The sequence below is a fragment of the Schistocerca piceifrons genome, chromosome 8 (genome assembly GCF_021461385.2).
Source record: "Schistocerca piceifrons isolate TAMUIC-IGC-003096 chromosome 8, iqSchPice1.1, whole genome shotgun sequence".
In the NCBI taxonomy this organism is placed as follows: Eukaryota; Metazoa; Arthropoda; class Insecta; order Orthoptera; family Acrididae; genus Schistocerca; species Schistocerca piceifrons.
In genome coordinates this window covers 137,942,754-137,963,569 of record NC_060145.1, presented here as the reverse complement: position 1 = coordinate 137,963,569, position 20,816 = coordinate 137,942,754, and the positions used below count along the sequence as shown (strand labels likewise).

General features: G+C 44.0%; 1 pseudogene; it reads right to left on the bottom strand.

Moving 5' to 3' along the window:
- Positions 1–13,083: 13,083 nt before the first annotated feature.
- LOC124712771 lies at positions 13,084–13,201 on the bottom strand (annotated as a pseudogene).
- Positions 13,202–20,816: the final 7,615 nt, after the last annotated feature.

Below are 20,816 nucleotides of genomic sequence, written 5' to 3'. Positions count from 1 at the left end.
TACTCATGACGTCATGGCGTGAGGAGCTATCGAGTCCGACTTCAGATCATAGCTGGTAGTGATTGAAATAACTCTGACGCCACCATACGCCACGCCCATCCAACGTCAAGTGGTACCTGTCCTGCGTTAACTCCGTCCCAGTGCCTGCGTACGGGATATCAAGGTCTAGTTATAACAGTTTTTGGCCAACTTAACGTTGTTGTTGTTGTTGTTGTGGTCCTCAGTCCTGAGACTAGTTTGATGCAGCTCTCCATGCTACTCTATCCTGTGCAAGCTTCTTCATCTCCCAGTACCTACTGCAACCTACATCCTTATGAATCTGCTTAGTGTATTCATCTCTTGGTCTCCCTCTACGATTTTTACCCTCCACGCTGCCCTCCAATGCTAAATTGGTGATCCCTTGATGCCTCAGAACATGTCCTATTAACCGGTCCCTTCTTCTGGTCAAGTTGTGCCACAAACTCCTCTTCTCCCCAATTCTATTCATTACTTCATCATTAGTTATGTGATCTACCCATATAATCTTCAGCATTCTTCTTCTGTAGCACCACATTTCGAAAGCTTATATTCTCTTCTTGTTCAAACTATTTACCGTCCATGTTTCACTTCCATACATAGTTACATTCCATACAAATACTTTCAGAAACGACTTCCTGACACTTAAATCTATACTCGATGTTAATAAATTCCTCTTCTTCAGAAACGCTTTCCTTGCCATTGCCAGTCTACATTTTATATCCTCTCTACTTCGACCATCATCAGTTATTTTGCTCCCCAAATAGCAAAACTCCTTTACTACTTTAAGTGTCTCATTTCCTAATCTAATTCCCTCAGCATCACCCAATTTATTTCTACTACATTCCATTATCCTCGTTTTGCTTTTGTTGATGTTCATCTTATATCCTCCTTTCAAGACACTGTCCATTCCGTTCAACTGCTCTTCCAAGTCCTTTGCTGTCTCTGATAGAATTACAGTGTCATCGGTGAACCTCAAAGTTTTTATTTCTTCTCCCTGGATTTTAATACCTACTCCGAATTATTCTTTTATTTCCTTTACTGCTTGCTCAGTATACAGATTGAATAGCATCGGGGAGAGGCTACAACCCTGTCTCACTCCCTTCCCAACCACTACTTCCCTTTCATGCCCCTCGACTCTTATAACTGCCATCTGGTTTCTGTACAAATTGTAAACATCCTTTCGCTCCCTGTATTTTACCCCTGCCACCTTTGGAATTTGAAAGAGAGTATTCCAGTCAACATTGTCAAAAGCTTTCTCTAAGTCTACAAAAGCTACAAACGTAGGTTTGCCTTTCCTTAACCTTTCTTCTAAGCTAAGTCGTAAGGTCAGTATTGCCTCACGTGTTCCAATATTTCTACGGAATCCAAACTGGTCTTCCCAGAGGTCGGCTTCTACCAGTTTTTCCATTCGTCTGTAAAGAATTCGCGTTAGTATTTTGCAGCTGTGACTTATTAAACTGATAGTTCGGTAATTTTCACATCTGTCAACACCAGCTTTCTTTGGGATTGGAATTATTGTATTCTTCTTGAAGTCTGAGGGTATTTCGCCTTTCTCATACATCATGCTCACCAGATGGTAGAGTATTGTCAGGACTGGCTCTCCCAAGGCCGTCAGTAGTTCTAATGCAATGTTGTCTACTCCCGGGGCTTTGTTTCGACTCAGGTCTTTCAGTGCTCTGTAGAATTCTTCACGCAGTATCGTATCTCCTATTTTATCTTCATCTACATCCTCTTCCATTTCTATAATATTGTCCTAAAGTACATCGCCCTTCTATAGACCCTCTATATACTCCTTCCACCTTTCTGCTTTCCGTTCTTTGCTTAGAACTGGGTTTCCATCTGAGCTCTTGATATTCATACAAGTGGTTCTCTTTTCTCCAAAGGTCTCTTTAATTTTCCTGTAGGCAGTATCTATCTTACCCCTAGTGAGATAATCCTCTACATCCTTACATTTGTCCTCTAGCCATCCCTGCTTAGCCATTTTGCACTTCCTGTCGATCTCTTTTTTGAGACGTGTGTATTCCTTTTTGCCTGCTTCATTTACTGCATTTTTATATTTTCTCCTTTCATCAATTAAATTCATTACTTCTTCTGTTACCCAAGGGTTTCTACTAGCCCTCATCTTTTTACCTACTTGATCCTCTGCTACCTTCACTACTTCATCCCTCAGAGCTACCCATTCTTTTTCTACTGTACTTCTTTCCCCCATTCCTTTCAATTGTTCCCTTATGCTCTCCCTGAATATCTGTACAACCTCTGGTTCTTTCCGTTTATCCAGGTCCATCTCCTTAAATTCCCACCTTTTTGCAGTTTCTTTAGTTTTAATCTACATTTCATAACCAATAGATTGTGGTCAGAGTCCACATCTGCCCCTGGAAATGTCTTACAATTAACGTAGGTGAGGATATACCGACCGTATGACGCCCTTCTAAGCCGATTCAGTGCATTCATGCAGGCCAGAGATAAGCGGGCTCGTACTGCCAAGTTCTTTGAAATTCAACTGGGTATTAGAATCAGTGACACACCATCACACCTCCTCTGATTGTTTCCCTATTTTTGTCGAGCAGTATACATCTACTGAAGAACGTTGGCAGCTCCATAATAAGGCCGTTCAATAGCTGGTGCGGTTGTGTACCAGAATGAAACAGGCTGAGAAGACTAACGAATTACAGAGTGACCAGTAGAGGACCGATGGGTATTGCAGGGACTGGCAGTTGATGCTATACGATAAATAAATGTAACGCAGTGCGACTAAGTAGGCAAAGAAATACGGTATTTTACCATTACACAAATCACTGGAAACAGTAACTAGCGTGAAATAGCTACCAGTAACCATCCGGCGTGACCTAAAGTAGAATGACCACACAAAACAAACTGTAGAAATAATACGCACCGGGCTGAGATTAATTGTAAGAATCCTGCGAACGTATGATTCATCCACAAAGAAGTGGATTACAGAATGTTTGTACAACCTACTCTTGAATATTGCTCGTGAGCCTGCAAGCCTTACCAGGTTGGACTGATAGAACAGCTAGAGAAGATCTAACAAAGATAGTGGTCGAAACCGGTCACCTTGATAAATAAATCGTGATCAAGACTGTTTTTAATAATAAATATTTGCAAGACATTGATCACTGCCATTCTCATAATGTATTCAAAAGCAATTAATCTAACAAAGAGCTTAGTATTTAATCGACACGAAAGCATTACGGAGATGTGTAACAGTCTCCAGTGGCAGATAATACAATAGATGCATTACACATCTCGGAGATGTTATGTTTACTGTTGACATTCGTAGAGAGAACGTTCCGGGAAGAATCGGGCGAGATATTACTTCCTCCCAAACATGTCTCGCGAATCGGGAGAAAATTCGATAAATTAGAGCTAATATGGAGATTTACCGACAACCATTCGTTCACGTACAGAGGGTGGAGAGAAATAAGGAAAGATCCAAAACCATAACACATTATTGTGCCTCATACGGTGTAGGAAAACCGTTAGCATTCAAAACCGCTTCCAATAGTCTCGGAATGGATAAATACAGGTGCTGTATAGTTTTCAATTCTTCCTACAAAATAGTTGCTGTTTCCGGTAACTGTGATGGAGGTTGACAACGATCACGCAGTCTTCTCTTCAATGTACAGGGTGAGCCTGTAACTATTGTCACCAAAAATAACACCGAAAGCATGAGAGGAGCTGAAAAGTTTGTATGACAAATGTTGCATGGGACAACAAGGGCCATAATATGACTCTGGTTTTTTGTTGCTAGGTGGGGTCGCTACGGAGATATGGTCAACTTCATTTTTTAAATGGGATGCTATAGTTTGGTATTTATTTTCTGATAGCTGCTGTCGAGACGAACCCAATGATGTGTAACAGTAGGGTCTTTGAAAATCAACGAAGGTCACAAAGGTGGCATGAATGTCCATTTACAAAAGGTGTTCGAAGTGATGACCATTGGTATCAATGCAGTGCTGAAATCTTATTATCATGGATTGAGTGGTATTCCTTATCTTGTCACTTTGGCACTTATCTAAGCACATGCTCTGACAATTCTCTTTCGTATCTCGTGCAAATAGTAAATATTCGCCGAATACGGCGTATCCATATAACGTGCCATTGACAGGTAAACACCATTCGACGGTTTCACAATACACACTAATAGGAACGGTAAGACTAGTATCGTCGAATCAAGCGAATGTGAATGATGTATTCCTTCGAAGAACAATTCTACACTCCTGGAAATTGAAATAAGAACACCGTGAATTCATTGTCCCAGGAAGGGGAAACTTTATTGACACATTCCTGGGGTCAGATACATCACATGATCACACTGAGAGAACCACAGGCACGTAGACACAGGCAACAGAGCATGCACAATGTCGGCACTAGTACAGTGTATATCCACCTTTCGCAGCAATGCAGGCTGCTATTCTCCCATGGAGACGATCGTAGAGATGCTGGATGTAGTCCTGTGGAACGGCTTGCCATGCCATTTCCACCTGGCGCCTCAGTTGGACCAGCGTTCGTGCTGGACGTGCAGACCGCGTGAGACGACGCTTCATCCAGTCCCAAACATGCTCAATGGGGGACAGATCCGGAGATCTTGCTGGCCAGGGTAGTTGACTTACACCTTCTAGAGCACGTTGGGTGGCACGGGATACATGCGGACGTGCATTGTCCTGTTGGAACAGCAAGTTCCCTTGCCGGTCTAGAAATGGTAGAACGATGGGTTAGATGACGGTTTGGATGTACCGTGCACTATTCAGTGTCCCCTCGACGATCACCAGTGGTGTACGGCCAGTGTAGGAGATCGCTCCCCACACCATGATGCCGGGTGTTGGCCCTGTGTGCCTCGGTCGTATGCAGTCCTGATTGTGGCGCTCACCTGCACGGCGCCAAACACGCATACGACCATCATTGGCACCAAGGCAGAAGCGACTCTCATCGCTGAAGACGACACGTCTCCATTCGTCCCTCCATTCACGCCTGTCGCGACACCACTGGAGGCGGGCTGCACGATGTTGGGGCGTGAGCGGAAGACGGCCTAACGGTGTGCGGGACCGTAGCCCAGCTTCATGGAGACGGTTGCGAATAGTCCTCGCCGATACCCCAGGAGCAACAGTGTCCCTAATTTGCTGGGAAGTGGCGGTGCGGTCCCCTACGGCACTGCGTAGGATCCTACGGTCTTGGCGTGCATCCGTGCGTCGCTGCGGTCCGGTCCCAGGTCGACGGGCACGTGCACCTTCCGCCGACCACTGGCGACAACATCGATGTACTGTGGAGACCTCACGCCCCACGTGTTGAGCAATTCGGCGGTACGTCCACCCGGCCTCCCGCATGCCCACTATACGCCCTCGCTCAAAGTCCGTCAACTGCACGTACGGTTCACGTCCACGCTGTCGCGGCATGCTACCAGTGTTAAAGACTGCGATGGAGCTCCGTATGCCACGGCAAACTGGCTGACACTGACGGAGGCGGTGCACAAATGCTGCGCAGCTAGCGCCATTCGACGGCCAACACCGCGGTTCCTGGTGTGTCCGCTGTGCCGTGCGTGTGATCATTGCTTGTACAGCCCTCTCGCAGTGTCCGGAGCAAGTATGGTGGGTCTGACACACCGGTGTCAATGTGTTCTTTTTTCCATTTGCAGGAGTGTATATGCGTCTCATTTACGGAGAATGCCAACGAAATTCAGTGAGAGCTAGAGACTTATATGCTCCTGTACTACAACGAAGCAAATTACGTCTTCAAATAGTATATCCTTCACAATCAGGTCCTAGTGAAGTTAAGTTCATATTGGCAGTACCTTCCTCATTTGTGGATCCTGTAACCTCTAGTCTTTTTTCCCTTTTTGTCGGGCCAAACATCGGATGCTGTCACTATTTTTGTTCAGGACATGTTATCCGCAGCCAGCTTGTGCAACCGGTCTGATTAAACATCATTTCTGATGACCAAATTGAGTGTGTCTAGTGAGGTTAAGACGTACATCATGTGCCATGAGGCTTTAAGTAAGGTGGCCACATTTAAAGAGTTGGCAAATGGTTTAAAGCAACGGTACAAAAAGAATAGTGCTCTTTTCTTTCGACAAAAATAAGTAATTTGAGAAAAATGCCCAATCAGACTCTAGAAGCGTTTTCGGACAGGATAAACAAGTTGATGGACGTCCAACCTTACGAGCTGATTAATAAAGCGGACGCTGATGCAGTTTTATTGAGAGAAGCTGAGCATAAGGTGCTGGATGTGGTCCTAAGGGGGATTTATCTAGAATTTTCTCGCAGAGTGAGAATGAAAAATCCAAAAAAACATAGTAGCAGCGCTGCGTGTAGCTACTTATCTACCAGAGATCGATAATAGTACTAAGTCTTGGAATGACCAGAAAATGCTGGTGTCGAAAAAATACCGTTAGCGCTGTGGAAGAAGGGTCATTTAAACGCATAGTGCCGACAATCGCATTCTTTTAATTGTCAATGGGTTGGTCACAGGGCACAGGAGAGTATATCAAAGAAACAATGTAACTGTAATGGGAAAAAGAAGTTAAACGACAACCGGAATCTTCCTTCCGTCTAGAGGCACTAATGGAATTATTATCAATATGATACAAAGATTTGTTCAATCCACAAGGAATGTTACCTGCTACACCGATCACACAGCATAGAATACCAACAGGCAGTCTAGGAATTGGAATGATCAGAAAATGTTGGTGTCATCTGCCAGTATTTAGAAGACAGTATAGGTTACCTATGCATTTACAGTCTTTAGTAACGCAATTTGTGGGTCAGCAGTTATCAGACGAGATTATAGAACAAAGTGATAGGCCGTGGTTAGTGGGCATAGCAATTTTACCAAAAAAGTCACTGGATGGAACAAAAAATTATTGCTTTTGTTGAACTGTAGATTATTAAATGAAAAAATGGTAACAGATGCGTACCTGATCCCTCATATTACTAGCACATCAGATCCGTTAGGGTAGAGCAAGTTCTTTTCAGCTATACGTTTAAGAAATTGATATCATCACTCTAAGGTACACCCTGAGGATAGACCTGAAACATCATTTACCATGTTTTCTGGTCACTACCAATATTGTAGGACGCCTTTTGGGTTGGAAAACGCGCCAGCTACGTTTTAGAGTTTATGAGATGGGAGTCCTCAGTGGTTTAAGACCAAACAAATGGATCGTCCATGTAGATGATGTAATGATATACGCAAAAAGTATTGAAGAGCATGTTCAGCATTTGGAGAGGGTATTTGACAGGTTGTAAAAGTCTCGACTAACACTCAGTACTGAAAAGTATCATTTCGCACAGTCACAAATAAACTATCTGGGGCATTTAAGTAGCCAAGACGGAGTAAGGACGTATCCACACCTCAAAATTTAAAGGCTATATTAATTTCAGATCCAGTTTTGATTTTTCCAGGTTTCACAAAAGATTTAGTATTGTTGTGTGATGCAAGTAGTACAGCTTTACTAGCATTTCTGGGGAAAATCATTGACGGGAAAGAAAACCCAATTATGTATGCATCTCGTTAGCTCAATAATGGCGAGAAAAATTATTATCCCACTGAAAAGGAGATGTTGGCATCAATATATGCTTTTTTTTTTTAGATGTCGTCTATACAGATGCAAATTCACAGTGACTACTCATCATGCAGCTTTAAAATGGCTACTTGTACTAAAAGATCTTTCAAGTCATCTAGCAAAATGGACTTTGAAACTAAATGAATTTCAATATGATGTAATCGACAAAGTGTGTGTTAAACACACAAATGCTGACACACTTAGTTGGAAAATTGGGATGTTTCAAGTTTCTGATATGAAGAAAGCGCAAGCAAGTGATAAAGAGTGTGCTAGCCGAAGTAGCCGAACGGTTCTAGGCGCTTCAGTACGGAACCGAGCGACCGCTACGGTCGCAGGTTCGAATCCTGCCTCGGGCATGGATGTGTGTGATGTCCTTAGATTAATTAGGTTTAAGTAGTTCTAAGTTCTAGGGGACTGATGACCTCAGATGTTAAGTCCCATAGTGCTCAGAGCCATTTGAACCATTTTTTTGATAAAGAGTGTCAGATGCGGTGCAAAGCGCCACTGTTTGTCATGCAAGATAGGATATTGTGCAGATAAGTGTTTTTCAACCTTTTTGAATACTCGACCCCTTTCCAAGTAAAAATACACAATAGAGGTGTGTCAGCGATTTCAAAGGCAATGTATTTAATTTTATTTCTATTGATACTATACTGATCGAGAAATCAAATGGAATGCGTAAAGATGTCGTAGTGCTCTGCGGGCAGAGGTATAATTATATTCTTTGCCACGATAGAGGCATGGGCTAAGAAGGGGTCTGCAAGGGCATAGTCGCTCCTTTTCGGTCACTACAATCTGTTGTCCGAGTACGCCCGCAAGTACAGACGTGATTATTGTCTTCACTCTTCGCTCTGAGTGAGCATAAAATGGACAAGTTACTTAAAAGATCTGTGCAGTCCTCCACGTCTGGTACAAGTGGCAGTGGCGGAAGCGAATCAAAGTCGAAAAAGAATAGACTTTATGACGACAGTTATCTGAAGTATGGTTTTACTGTCATGAACAATCAACTTCAATATGTAAATTGCGGCGAAGTATTGTCACGTGAGAGTATGAAACCATCTGCGTCACCTCTCAAGTAAATATTCCAAGGAAGCTGATAAACCGTTGGATTTGTTCGAAAGGAAACTGAAAACACTTAACCAGCAGCAAATTACTGTGATTTAGGTAATAAAATTCATCGACAAGTTCTGGCAGCCTCGATTTTAACTTCTGATTTAAATGATGTGCTTAAAAAGGTGATCAGAGATGTAAACTCTATTAATGGTAAAGCATTTCAAACTTGACTGTTTATGATCATTTGTGAAGTCATGGGTTCGTTTCAACAAAATCTCCTTTATCACACAGAGGTCAGGTGGCTTTCCAAAGGAAAGATATTGACATGTTACTTCATTGACACGAGTCCTGGAACCAATAATTGTAACATGAGTCTTGCTTGCAACAATATCACAGAGAATTTGGCAACATTGTTGAGGAGACCCGAGCGGAGGTTCCCTGTAACCGATTTTGTGGGAATCCTGCTGTTGGTTCGAAGCTTGTTGCTGAAATGCATTCTAGTAACCATGGTGCCAAATCGTGCACGTGAGCTGTGTGCGTGTTGTTGCAGCCATTTTGCGGCACTGGATTAACCGAGCGGTCTGGGGCGCTGCAGTCGTGGACTGTGCGGCTGGTCCCAGCGGAGGTTCGAGTCCTCCCTCAGGCATGGGTGTGTGTGTATGTCCTTAGGATAATTTAGGTTAAGTAGTGTGTAAGCTTAGGGACTGATGACCTTAGCAGTTAAGTCCCATAATATTTCACACACATTTGATCATTTTGCAGCCATCTTGTATCACATTTAAACGTGAGCATCTTTTAAATCCGCTTTGATAAACTGTTCTCGTTCCGTGTGATATTTTTATCACAGCAGATGATTGCCACGTAAACTAAGTTGTCAGTAATACACAAGACTCTGCCACTGCACCGCTCTTTCACCCCGTAAGTTGATGTGGTCTTTTCCCTCTCCCTGCAAACCTCTCAGTGGTAAATACTATATGTGCAAGACTTAGTGACTCTCGCCGCCCTAGTTCCACTCCACAAAAGTGGGAAGAGATCATAGATATTGTGTTGCTTCTCACTGCTGCAAGTGTTTGCGTGTTTGAACTCTTCAACATGTTTAAATTAAATTCGTATTCATTATTATAAATAAGTACCAGACCTGAACGTGAGCGAATTTGCAAGATGCTTTCACAAAACCTTGTCACTTCCGTGTGACATTTATACCCCCCCTCCCCTCAGGGACTCACGCGCCACTGGTTGAAAAACACTGGTGTAGATCAACCAAGTGTGGACCACAATTTTTAGTTCCAGGAGTTTTTTGGACAGAAGTATTACAGCAAGCACATGATAATATGATGTGGGATCAGGGGGGGGGGGGGGGGTAACAGAACAATGGATAGAAGAGTAGCAGACAGGTTCTACTGGAGCACAAGATGTGCTGATGTTCAACAGTATGTGAAGAGCTGTATTCTGTGTACACAGCATGCTCATTTATGCCATCAAAAGATACAATTACAGACACTACTGGAGTCCGACTACCCATTTTAAATGATAGGAGTCAATGTTTTGGGACCATTACACTGGAACAAGGGGGAACAAGTATGTATTAACAATTATCGACCACTTCTCACGCTGCAGTCTGGAACCGCAAGACCGCTACGGTCGCAGGTTCGAATCCTGCCTCGGGCATGGATGTTTGTGATGTCCTTAGGTTAGTTAGGTTTAACTAGTTCTAAGTTCTAGGGGACTAATGACCTCAGCAGTTGAGTCCCATAGTGCTCAGAGCCATTTGAACCATTTGAACCACTTCTCAAGGTATTTTGCAATGGTAGCTATACCGGATCAGAAAGTGAGCTCAGTAGCTCAAGCTGTGGTAAAGCATTGGATACCTAAATCTGGGGAACCTCAAAGGATTATTACAGACCAAGGGACAAAGTTCATATGTGATCCCGTTTCCAGTAACATTCACGATATGCTTTGAGGGCTTACACCCTCTTCTTCAAGATGAACTTTGTCACCTCGGTGTACACAGGGTGTTTAACTTGAGACAAATAAATATATCTAGAATGATGCATTGTGCGAAAAAAAATATTCTAGGTAAAAAGTTAATATTAGTGAAGGGGGCTGTGCTACAACTGGCCACTTCTAACCACCCCCAGTGTATAGGTAGGGTAAATTTCTTCTACGCCACAAAATGGTTTAGAGCATTGTTTTTCATTTGTGGTGGATGGCGCCGTAATCGACAAATATCAAGTGTATTTGTTTTTGCAATTAGGAACCGTCACATTTGTTTCTACATTTCGTTTACTATGTAAATGTAAACCCTTGCGATCTAACGTTTGATATTTTTGTTCGAAATTTACTTTACTGTTGCAAACCTGATTGTACACTACGGTTATCCGTACCTGTGTGTGGTTAAAAACTACATTTAGTGTGATCCAGTGTGGTGAGTCTGATTGCCTCTCACCATTGGGATGCTTGATTACATTGAGTATCCATGGCCGGTGCCCCTGTCTCTATCACTTCATGGACATTTCACCTAATTACGAGGGCTATTTGGAAAGTAAGGAACCATATGTCGCGAAATGGAAACCACAGTGAAAATCAAAACTTTTTTTATTTGCAACAGCTAGCAACAACTTCCTGCGGTTGGATGAGAACACAGACCGAAATCAGTCATCTTGATGGAGAGGTTCGAGGACGACTATCGAAATCAAGTATTACGTTGGTTTAAGGTTTCATCACAATCAACACTGAAGGGAACAGAAAACTACGTTAGCATACAAGTAACGTACTTGCCAGAAATGTCAATGTCTGACCACATTATTTGTACTGTAAAAATACAGCTGAAACACTTAAGTACCATTTAAAGATCAATATGAGCCCTTTGAACACAAAAGATTACATTTACATCGTAAACGAAATGTAGAATCAAACGCTTCGGTTCTTAATTCCAAAAAGTTGCGCACTTGATATTTATCAATTACAATACCATCTGCAACGAATGAAGAACAATGGTTTGGGTAAACCGTACGAATATTTTGGTGAAGAACCCGAATATGCAGCATAGACAGGGGGTTCCTACTTGAAGATATAAAGTAGATACCGCCCAATCAAGAAGGGTGGTTGACCAGCTGGAGCACAGACGGATTACTAATATTAACTTTTCACCAAGAAAATTTTTTCGTACGATGCCTCATTTTCGAAGTATTTAGTTCTGTCAAGTCAAAACAAACACGCTGTATATCGTGGAAGTGAAGTTAGTCTAGGCAGTAGGAGGAAGAAAGGTATCAGAAACCGTGGTATAAGCGAAGATTGTCAGCTGGAAGAAATTGTAGGTGCAAATATCAAATATCCATAAAGAAATGAAGTTTCTAGAATTGTACGTCTGAAGATTAACAGTTTTCGGAACTGCATATAGACTACGGTTAAGCCAGGCAAGAAAAATCCTGGAAGCATTAGTAACGTGTAATTATATATTAAACTGCTTGACAAATGCAGCTTCCAGCAACATTCACGTCGAGCGTTGAGGGCTTGCAGCCTCTACTTCAAGAGTACAGATTTTCTGTCTACACGGCTGATGACATGGTTCTTCCGTTGGATACAGAAAATCGCTTGCATTACATATTAATTTTGCAATAAAAATGCCCCATATTCTCCAGAGCACAACAGATAACAAAGAGTGAAAAGCCTGCAAGATATTCCAGAAAGTCGTCCGCTGTTATCATCAACCACACACGTTAGCAGACGTCGAAATCAAACTTGTAAGAAGGTAGAAAACTGTGACCTAGCGAGGCAAAGAGTAATATCAGTATTGCAAAAAAATTAGCATTGACAACGTCAATACGTGCAATCAGTGACGTGATTTGTGAGACTGCTCATGTGTTCGTTATGCTGCACTGTAAAGCTTCACAACGTGCAGCAAAGCATAACATCCCCATAGTATAGCAGCTATAAAAACTGAATTGAAAACACTACAACTACCCAAAAGCGTTGATTCCATACCCCTTATCGCTACCGTAGCACCGATAATCGGTACCAGGATGGGATGTTTTACAGTTTTAAATAAAGTATGATGGCCGTTAACAGCGTCCGACGTATTGTTTTGTGACAAATCGTATCAGAATTGTAAACATATTCTCATATCTCTCAGGGATATTCTAAAACCAAAACCGCTAATTATGAGTGATAACAACTAAGGGTTATACACTGAGCCAAAGAAACTGGTACACCTGTCTAATATCGTTTCGGGCCCCTGCACTTCGTCTTCAGGCCTCGAGTGGCCTACCGGGACCATCCGACCGCCGTGTCATCCTCGGAGGAGGATGCAGATAGGAGGAGCGTGGGGTCAGCACACCGCTCTCCCGGTCGTAAGATGGCATTCTTGACCGAAGCCGCTACTATTCGGTCGAGTAGCTCCTCAATTGGCATCTCTAAGCTGAGTGCACCCCGAAAAATGGCAACAGCGCATGGCGGCCTGGATGGTCACCCATCCAAGTGCCAACCACACCCGACAGCGCTTAACTTCGGTGACCTCACGGGAACCGGTGTAACCACTGCGGCAAGGCCGTTGCCTTTAGGGCCCCCGCGAGCATGCAGAAGTGTCGCAACAAGATGTGGCATGGACTCGACTAGTGCCGGAAGTAGTGCTAGAGGGAACTGACACCATGAATCCTGCAGGGTTGTCGATAAATCCGTAAGAGTACGAGGGGCTGGAGATCTCTTCAGAACAGCACGTTGCAAGGCATCGCAGATATGCTCAATCATGTTCATGTCTGGGGAGTTTGGTGGCCAGCGGAAGCGTTTAAACTCATAAGAGCCACCCTGTAGCATTCTGGAGGTTTGGTGTGTTTGAATTGTCTTGCTGGAATTGCCCAAGTGCACAGTGGACATAAATGGATGCAGGTGAGCAGACTGGATGCTTACTTACGTGTCACCTGTCAGAGTCATATCTAGACGTATCAAGCGTCCCATATCACTCCAACTGCACACGCTCCACACCATTACAGAGCCTCCACCAGCTTAAACAGTCCCCTGGTGACACGCAGGGTCCACGGATTCATGAGACTGTCTCCATACCTGTACACCTGCATCTGCTCGATACAATTTGAAACGAGAGTGGTCCGACCACGCAACATGTTTCCAGTCATCAAGTGTCCAATGTCGGTGTTGATGGGAACAGACGAGGCATAAAGCTTTGTATCGTGCAGTCATCAAGGCTACACAAGTGGGCCTTCGGCTCCGAAAGCCCATATCGATGATGTTGAATGGTCCCGCACGCTGAGATTTGTTGATGGCCCAGCATTGAAATCTGCAGCAGGTTGCGGAAGAGTTGCACTTTTGTCACGTTGAACGATTCTCTTCAGTCGTCGTTGGTCCCGTTCTTGCAGGATCTTTTCCCAGCAGCAGCGATGTCGGAGATTCGATATTTTACAGGATTCTTGACATTCACGGTACACTCATGAAATGGTCGTGCGGGAAAATCCCCACTTCATCGCTGCCTCGCAGATGCTGTGTCCTATCGCTTGGGCGCCGACTGTAACACCATGTTCAAATTTACTTTAATCTTGACAACCTGCCAGTGTAGCAGCCGTAACCGATCTAACAGCTGTACCACACGCTTGTTGTCTTATATAGGCGTTGCCGATCGCAGAGCCGTGTTCTGCCTGTTTACACATCTCTGTATTTGAATACCCATGCCTGTAGCTGTTTCATTGGTACTTCAGTGTAAATTTTCTAATCGCATTTGTTACATCCGTGTGTTGTAATAGAAAATTGCCGCCTTCAAGGTTTGCACGACTTCTTCTTTTAAGGAAACAAAAGGTGAGAGACCAACTGGACTGAAGTTAAGAGTTAACACAAGTGAATTTCAAGCAAAAACTGTGAGCCGTGCGCGGCTCATATTCGTGCCGTTATTGCTTCACAGCTTGCCTTGGCGGTTTCTTGAATGATTTACTGGCGTCACTAAGTTGCTCGTTTGCCTGCCCGTGAATGGCAGCAGCAGCGTTTATCGATAAGAGCACTGTCGTACCATCTTTCGAGCGACCATTAGCACACTACTGGCCATTAAAATTGCTACACCACGATGATGACGTGCTACAGACACGAAATTTAACCGACAGGAAGAAGATGCTGTGATATGCAAGTAATTAGCTTTTCAGAGGATTCACACAAGGTTGGCACCGGTGGTCACACCTACAACGTGCTGACATGAGGAAAGTTTCCGACCGATTTGTTCATACACAAACAGCAGTTGACCGGCGTTACCTGGTGACCGTCGTTGTGATGGCTCGTGTAAGGAGGAGAAATGCGTACCATCACGTTTCCGACTATTATAAAGGTCGGATTGTAGCCTATCGCGATTGCGGTTTATCGTATCGCGATATTGCTGCTCGCATTGGTCGAGATCCAATGACTATTACCAGAATGTGAAATCGGTGGCTTCAGGAGGGTAATACGGGACGCCGTGCTGGATCCCAGCGGCCTCGTATCGCTAGCAGTCGAGATGACAGGCATCTTATCCGCATGGCTGTAACTGATCGTGCAGCCACGTCTCGATCCCTGAGTCAACAGATGGGGACGTTTGCAAGACAACGATTTGCACGAACAGTTCGACGAAATTTGCAGCAGCATGGACTATCAGCTCGGAGACCATGGCTGCGGCTACCCTTGACGCTGCATCACAGACAGGAGCACCTGCGATGGTGTACTCAACGACGAACCTGGGTGCACGAATGGCAAAACGTCATTTTGTCCGATGAATCTAGGTTCTGTTTACAGCATCATGATGGTCGCATCCGAGTTTGGCGACAGCGCTGTGAACGCACATTGGAAGCGTGTATTCGCCATCGCCATACTGGCGCATCACCCGGCGTGATGGTATGGTGTGCCATTGATTACACGTTTCGGTCACCTCTTGTTCACATTGACGGCACTTTGAACAGTGGACGTTACATTTCAGATTTGTTACGACCCGTGGCTCCACCCTTCATTCGATCCTTGCGAAACCCTACATTTCAGCAGGATAATGCACGACCGCATGTTGCAGGTCCTATACAGGCCTTTGTGGATACAGAAAATGTTCGACTGCTGCGGTGGCCAGCACGTTCTCCAGATCTCTCACCAATTGAAAACGCCTGGTCAATGGTGGCCGAGGAACTGGCTCGTCACAATACGCCAGTCACTACTCTTGTTGAACTGTGTTGTCGCGGGAAGCTACATGGGCAGCTGTACCTGTACACGACATCCAAGCTCTGTTTGACTCAATGCCCAAGCGTATCAAGGCCGTTATTACGGCCAGAGGTGGTTGTTCTGGGTACTGATTTCTCAGGATCTATGCACACAAATTGCGTGAAAATATAATCACATGTCAGTTCTAGTATATTTGTCCAATGAATACCCGTGTATCATCTGCATTACTTCTTGGTGTAGCAATTTTAATGGCCAGTAGCGTATTACCGGATCGTCGTGTGTTGGGAGTTCAGTGGGGACGCAGCGGCAGTGAGATCCGGACAGTCATTACTCGCCCCAACGTTGCCAGCACACATGACTTCAATGGGGACGACCTTGGTTGATCGTTCGGTCGGTCGTCTCGACGGACGACGTATATTTGGTCGTCGACCGCTACCGTTTCCTCTGCGTGTGTCGGCTTGTGATTCCTCCTAGTTGTTCCACAGCGACTACTTTTAGGATTGCTCGATTTGTTTGTGGAAGTGTTTTTTCGGAACTGTGTGTAGCTTGTGTGGTTTTGACTGAGCAGTTATATTAATGCTGTCTTTGTGCTGGATTGAGGTAGTCAGTCAGTTGGGATGGAGCAGCGAGGAACTCTCCGAGGCATGAGGCCAGGCCGGGACCACTGGCGGCGCGCACGCGCTGTCGGATCGTGACGTGCTAGCTGCGAGAGCGACAAAGTTCGTTCCCCACCGAACCTGGACACTGAAGTTGAGTGATCAGTGAACCTGTTATGAAGTCTCAACTATTGTGACATCTCTTCATCCATTTGCGGGTTGTTGCTCCCTGGGACGTTTGGGCTAGCAACAATGTATGATGTGTTGGAGTCAGCGAAATGTTGCTGCCGGCTTCCTATATTGTGATTAATCATCAAATTGACTGTTACTTAACAGTGAAGTGCACCAGCGGTATTTTCTGCCCTGTGGCCTTTAACACCCCAGTTACCAGCCCTGGTCATTAGCGTAGTTTTCCGGCAGTGTGCCTTTCCTTGTCGTGTTGATGCTGTCGGGCACGGCGTGTAGTTCGATAGCTTTTTAAGTTGTTTGGTTCATATTTTGCTTAAAGTGGTTATTGTTCGCTTGACTGTTTTTGAGACGCCAATTTCTGAAGACGTAGTGCTGTTCGTATCCTCTTCCTCGGCCGATATTTTCCATCTTTGTTCAAATGGCTCTGAGCACTACGGGACTTAACATCGGAGGTCATCAGTCCCTTAGAACTTAGAACTACTTAAACCTAACTAACCTAAGGACATCACACACATCCATGCCCGAGGCAGGATTCGAACCTGCGACCGTAGCAGTCGCGCAGTTCCGGACTGAAGCGCCTAGAACCGCTCGGCCACCGCGGCCGTCTCCATCGTTGTGCAGTTGGTCGGACGGAAGGGAATTGCTTAAATTATTGGTCGGCCCTTGGGCCGTTCCTAGTGTGGGTTGCCATCCGATTATTTAACTTCAACACTTGGCTGCCTGTCTCATCTCACCTTACGTTTGAGCTACCTTCTCAGGCTGACCCTTGGAACATAATTGAGCACCACTTGTTCTGTATGTTTTAGATTGCGATTTTCATTTTAGTTTGAAGTATTGTGTGAGGCCTTCGGCCGTGTATTAATTCAGTTCTTTTAAAATTTTACATAAAGGCCTTCAGCCATGTTAAATTAAAATTTAGAAGATTGATTTTATTTAAAAAAAAGTTTTTCCTTAAAATTGGTTCTGTCTGAAATAGTTTGTAATCCAGGCCCTAAGCCGTTAGTTGTTCGATGTGTTATGTGTGGCCTTCAGCAGAGGATTTACGTGAAGGCCTTTTAATAAGGCCTTCAGCCATATGTATTCTTTAAAGGAAAATTTTTTATAAGCAGGAAGGGCTTTATTTTAAATTATTTGTCTGATTTGTTGTTCAGGCCTTCAGCAGTTGTTTCAAATTTGTTTGTGGCCTTCAGCCATGCAATAAGATAATATTTCTTTTATTGCGTTTTCAGCCGTTCTGTTGTAAGTTTAAAAAGAAATTTCTTGGTTGGAAAATTGTTTATTAATGTGTTTTGATTATAGTTATACTTGAAAAAAGAGACAGCATTGGTCGTATATTTTTTACTATTGCAAAATCGATTTTCTGTCACTGAGTGACCATCTTCAGTGCTATATTGTGTAACTTAAATTTGGATGCACTGTTGTCACTAAGCTTACGGCAATCACATAGACCTCAGTCTATGTGATTGCCGTAAGCTTAGTGACAACAGTGCATCCCACTTTAAGTTACACAATATAGACCTCAGTCTATGTGATTGCCGTAAGCTTAGTGACAACAGTGCATCCCACTTTAAGTTACACAATATAGACCTCAGTCTATGTGATTGCCGTAAGCTTAGTGACAACAGTGCATCCCACTTTAAGTTACACAATTATAGCACTGAAGATGGTCACTCAGTGACAGAAAATCGATTTTGCAATAGTAAAAAATATACGACCAATGCTGTCTCTTTTTTCAAGTATACCTGTTATCTGGTCGTAGTGCACAAGACAACATGGAGTCGCCAATCAATTAATTATAGTTGTCCTTCAGACGTGTAGTGTAGGTCTTCGGAAAAAATTTTTACCTTGTATTTTTAATTGTTTTGATTTCTAATCCAGGCCTTCAGCCGTTCTTGTTTTTTATGTGGTTTTCGGTCTTCAGCCCAGAAAGCATCTCAAGTTCTTTAACTAGGCCTTCAGCCGTTTTTTTTAGTTGTGATCTTATAAAGCAATGTGTAAATGAGTGGTTCTTAGAAAAATAAAGTTGTGTGTTTCACTGTGCAACTCACAGTAACTGTTTACGGCCCCATCCACAACCATAACCTTATCCTGTGCGCTCTCTGAGTACCTACCAACCTGGGTCCATACTGTACAAAAAAGATCCAGTTTCTTCTACCATAAATCAAGGAAGGAAAATAGTTATCTACGGCAGCGGAAGATTTTTCGATGGGCCGATCAGAGGACCTCCCCGTTTCGTCTGACAAATAGTTTTCGGGCGCTGTCTGTGGCTGACGAAGTCCACGAGCCAGGTGAAGTCGCTCTACCTGTTCCTGAGGAAGCCTCCCGACCCGCATGGCCTGACCATTCACGGAAGGTGGGATTACTGGTAGTTGGGAGCTTCAGACTTGAGCTCGTAGTGGGGACCCTTAGGGATATAGCTGCCAACGCGGTGAAGGAATCCACTGTACACACTGTGTGCATACCGGGAGGAGCATTCCAGATGTGGAACGGGTACTTCCAGATCCCACGAAAAACACAGGGTGCAGCAAACTGCAGTTGATGGGCCGAGCGGAGTGGCCACGCGGTCTGGGGCGTAATGTCATGGATTGGGCGGCCCCTCCCGCCGGAGGGCATGGGAGGGCATGGGTGTGTGTGTTGTCTTAGCGTAAGTGTAAGTCACTTTAAGTAGTGTGTAAGTCTAGGGACCGATGACTCCAGCAGTTTGGTCCGTTAGGAATTCACACACATTTGAATATTTTTGCACGTGATGGCTCATGTTGGTACTAACAATGTGTGTCTGTTTGGATTGGAAGACTGCCAGTCTTGCTTTTGAGATGAAGGCGGATCTCATCATCTGTAGCATCGTCGACAGAACCAACTATGATCCTTTGACAAAGAGACGAGTGGAGGGTCTGAATCAGAGGCTCAGGCGGTTGTGAGACCGTGTAGGTTGCAGATTCCTGTAATTGCGCCATATGATGGTGGTTTTCCAGGCTCCGCTAAATAGGTGTGTCCACTACACACAGAAAGCCGCTACATGGGTATTGGGGGCTGTGTGGAATGGACTGGGCGTTTTTTAGGTTAGAGGACCTCTGGAAAGTGCAGAAAGGGCTTCAGTTTCAAAGGGTGCAGGTCGAATACAGGAAGAAGGTAGACGTAGAACCAATCATTGTTGTAGCTGTAAACTGTCGTAGTGGTGTTGGTAAAGAGCCAGTGTTCCAAATGCTCATAGAAAGCGCTGAATGTCGAACCGTTATAGGTAGAAAAAGTTGGCTAATGCCGGACATAAGTTCAGCCGACATTTTTACAAAGGACCTAATCGTGTTCAGAAAAGATAGTTGGTGGTGTACAGTTCATTGCTATCACAAGTAGTTTACCTTGTAGTGAAATTGAAGTAGATAATTCCTATGTACTTGTGCGGGTAGAAGTTATACTTGACAGTAATAAATTATTAATTGGTTCCTTTTACCGACTCCCCAACTCAGATGATGCAGTTGCTCAGCAGTTGAAAGAAAACTCGAGTCTCACCTCACTTAGATATCTCACTCATACAATTATATTCGGTGGTGACTTCAAGTTATTCGTGATAAGTTGGGGAAAATACATGTTTAAAGTCAGTGGTAGGTATAAATCGTCGTCCGAAATAGTACTGAATACATTCTCAGATAATTATTGTGAACAATTAGTTCAGGGGCCCACTCGAAGTGTAAATTGGCTGCGAAAACATACTTCACTTCTTAGCGACAAATAATCCTGGCCAAATAGGGAGCTTTATGACAGATACAGGGGTTAGTGAGCAGAAGGTTGTTGTAGCTAGAACGAATACCGAAACATCCAAACCCACCAAAAATAAACCATCCTGAGAGACAGTCTCCACTCCTTCCAATCTGACTATATAAGCGCAGACCAGATGCGATTTGAATTGAAAGACTCAGAACACTGTAGTAAAAGTAACGAAAAAGAGATGTCAAATTTAAAATAACCCAAAATCCCCAAGAATGGTGAAGTTTTACAGAAGCTCGAATTTTATAACGTATGCTATTGACAAGACGCAATCAATTCCTTCACTGCACGATGACAGTGGTGACGTTACTGACGACAGGGCCGTTAAAACAGAGATACTAAACACGGTTTCCGAAGTTTCTTTACAAAAGACGAGGAAGTAAATATTCCAAAATTATAATCGAGAACGACTGCCAACATGAGTAGCTTGGACGTAGATCTCCTCCGTGTAG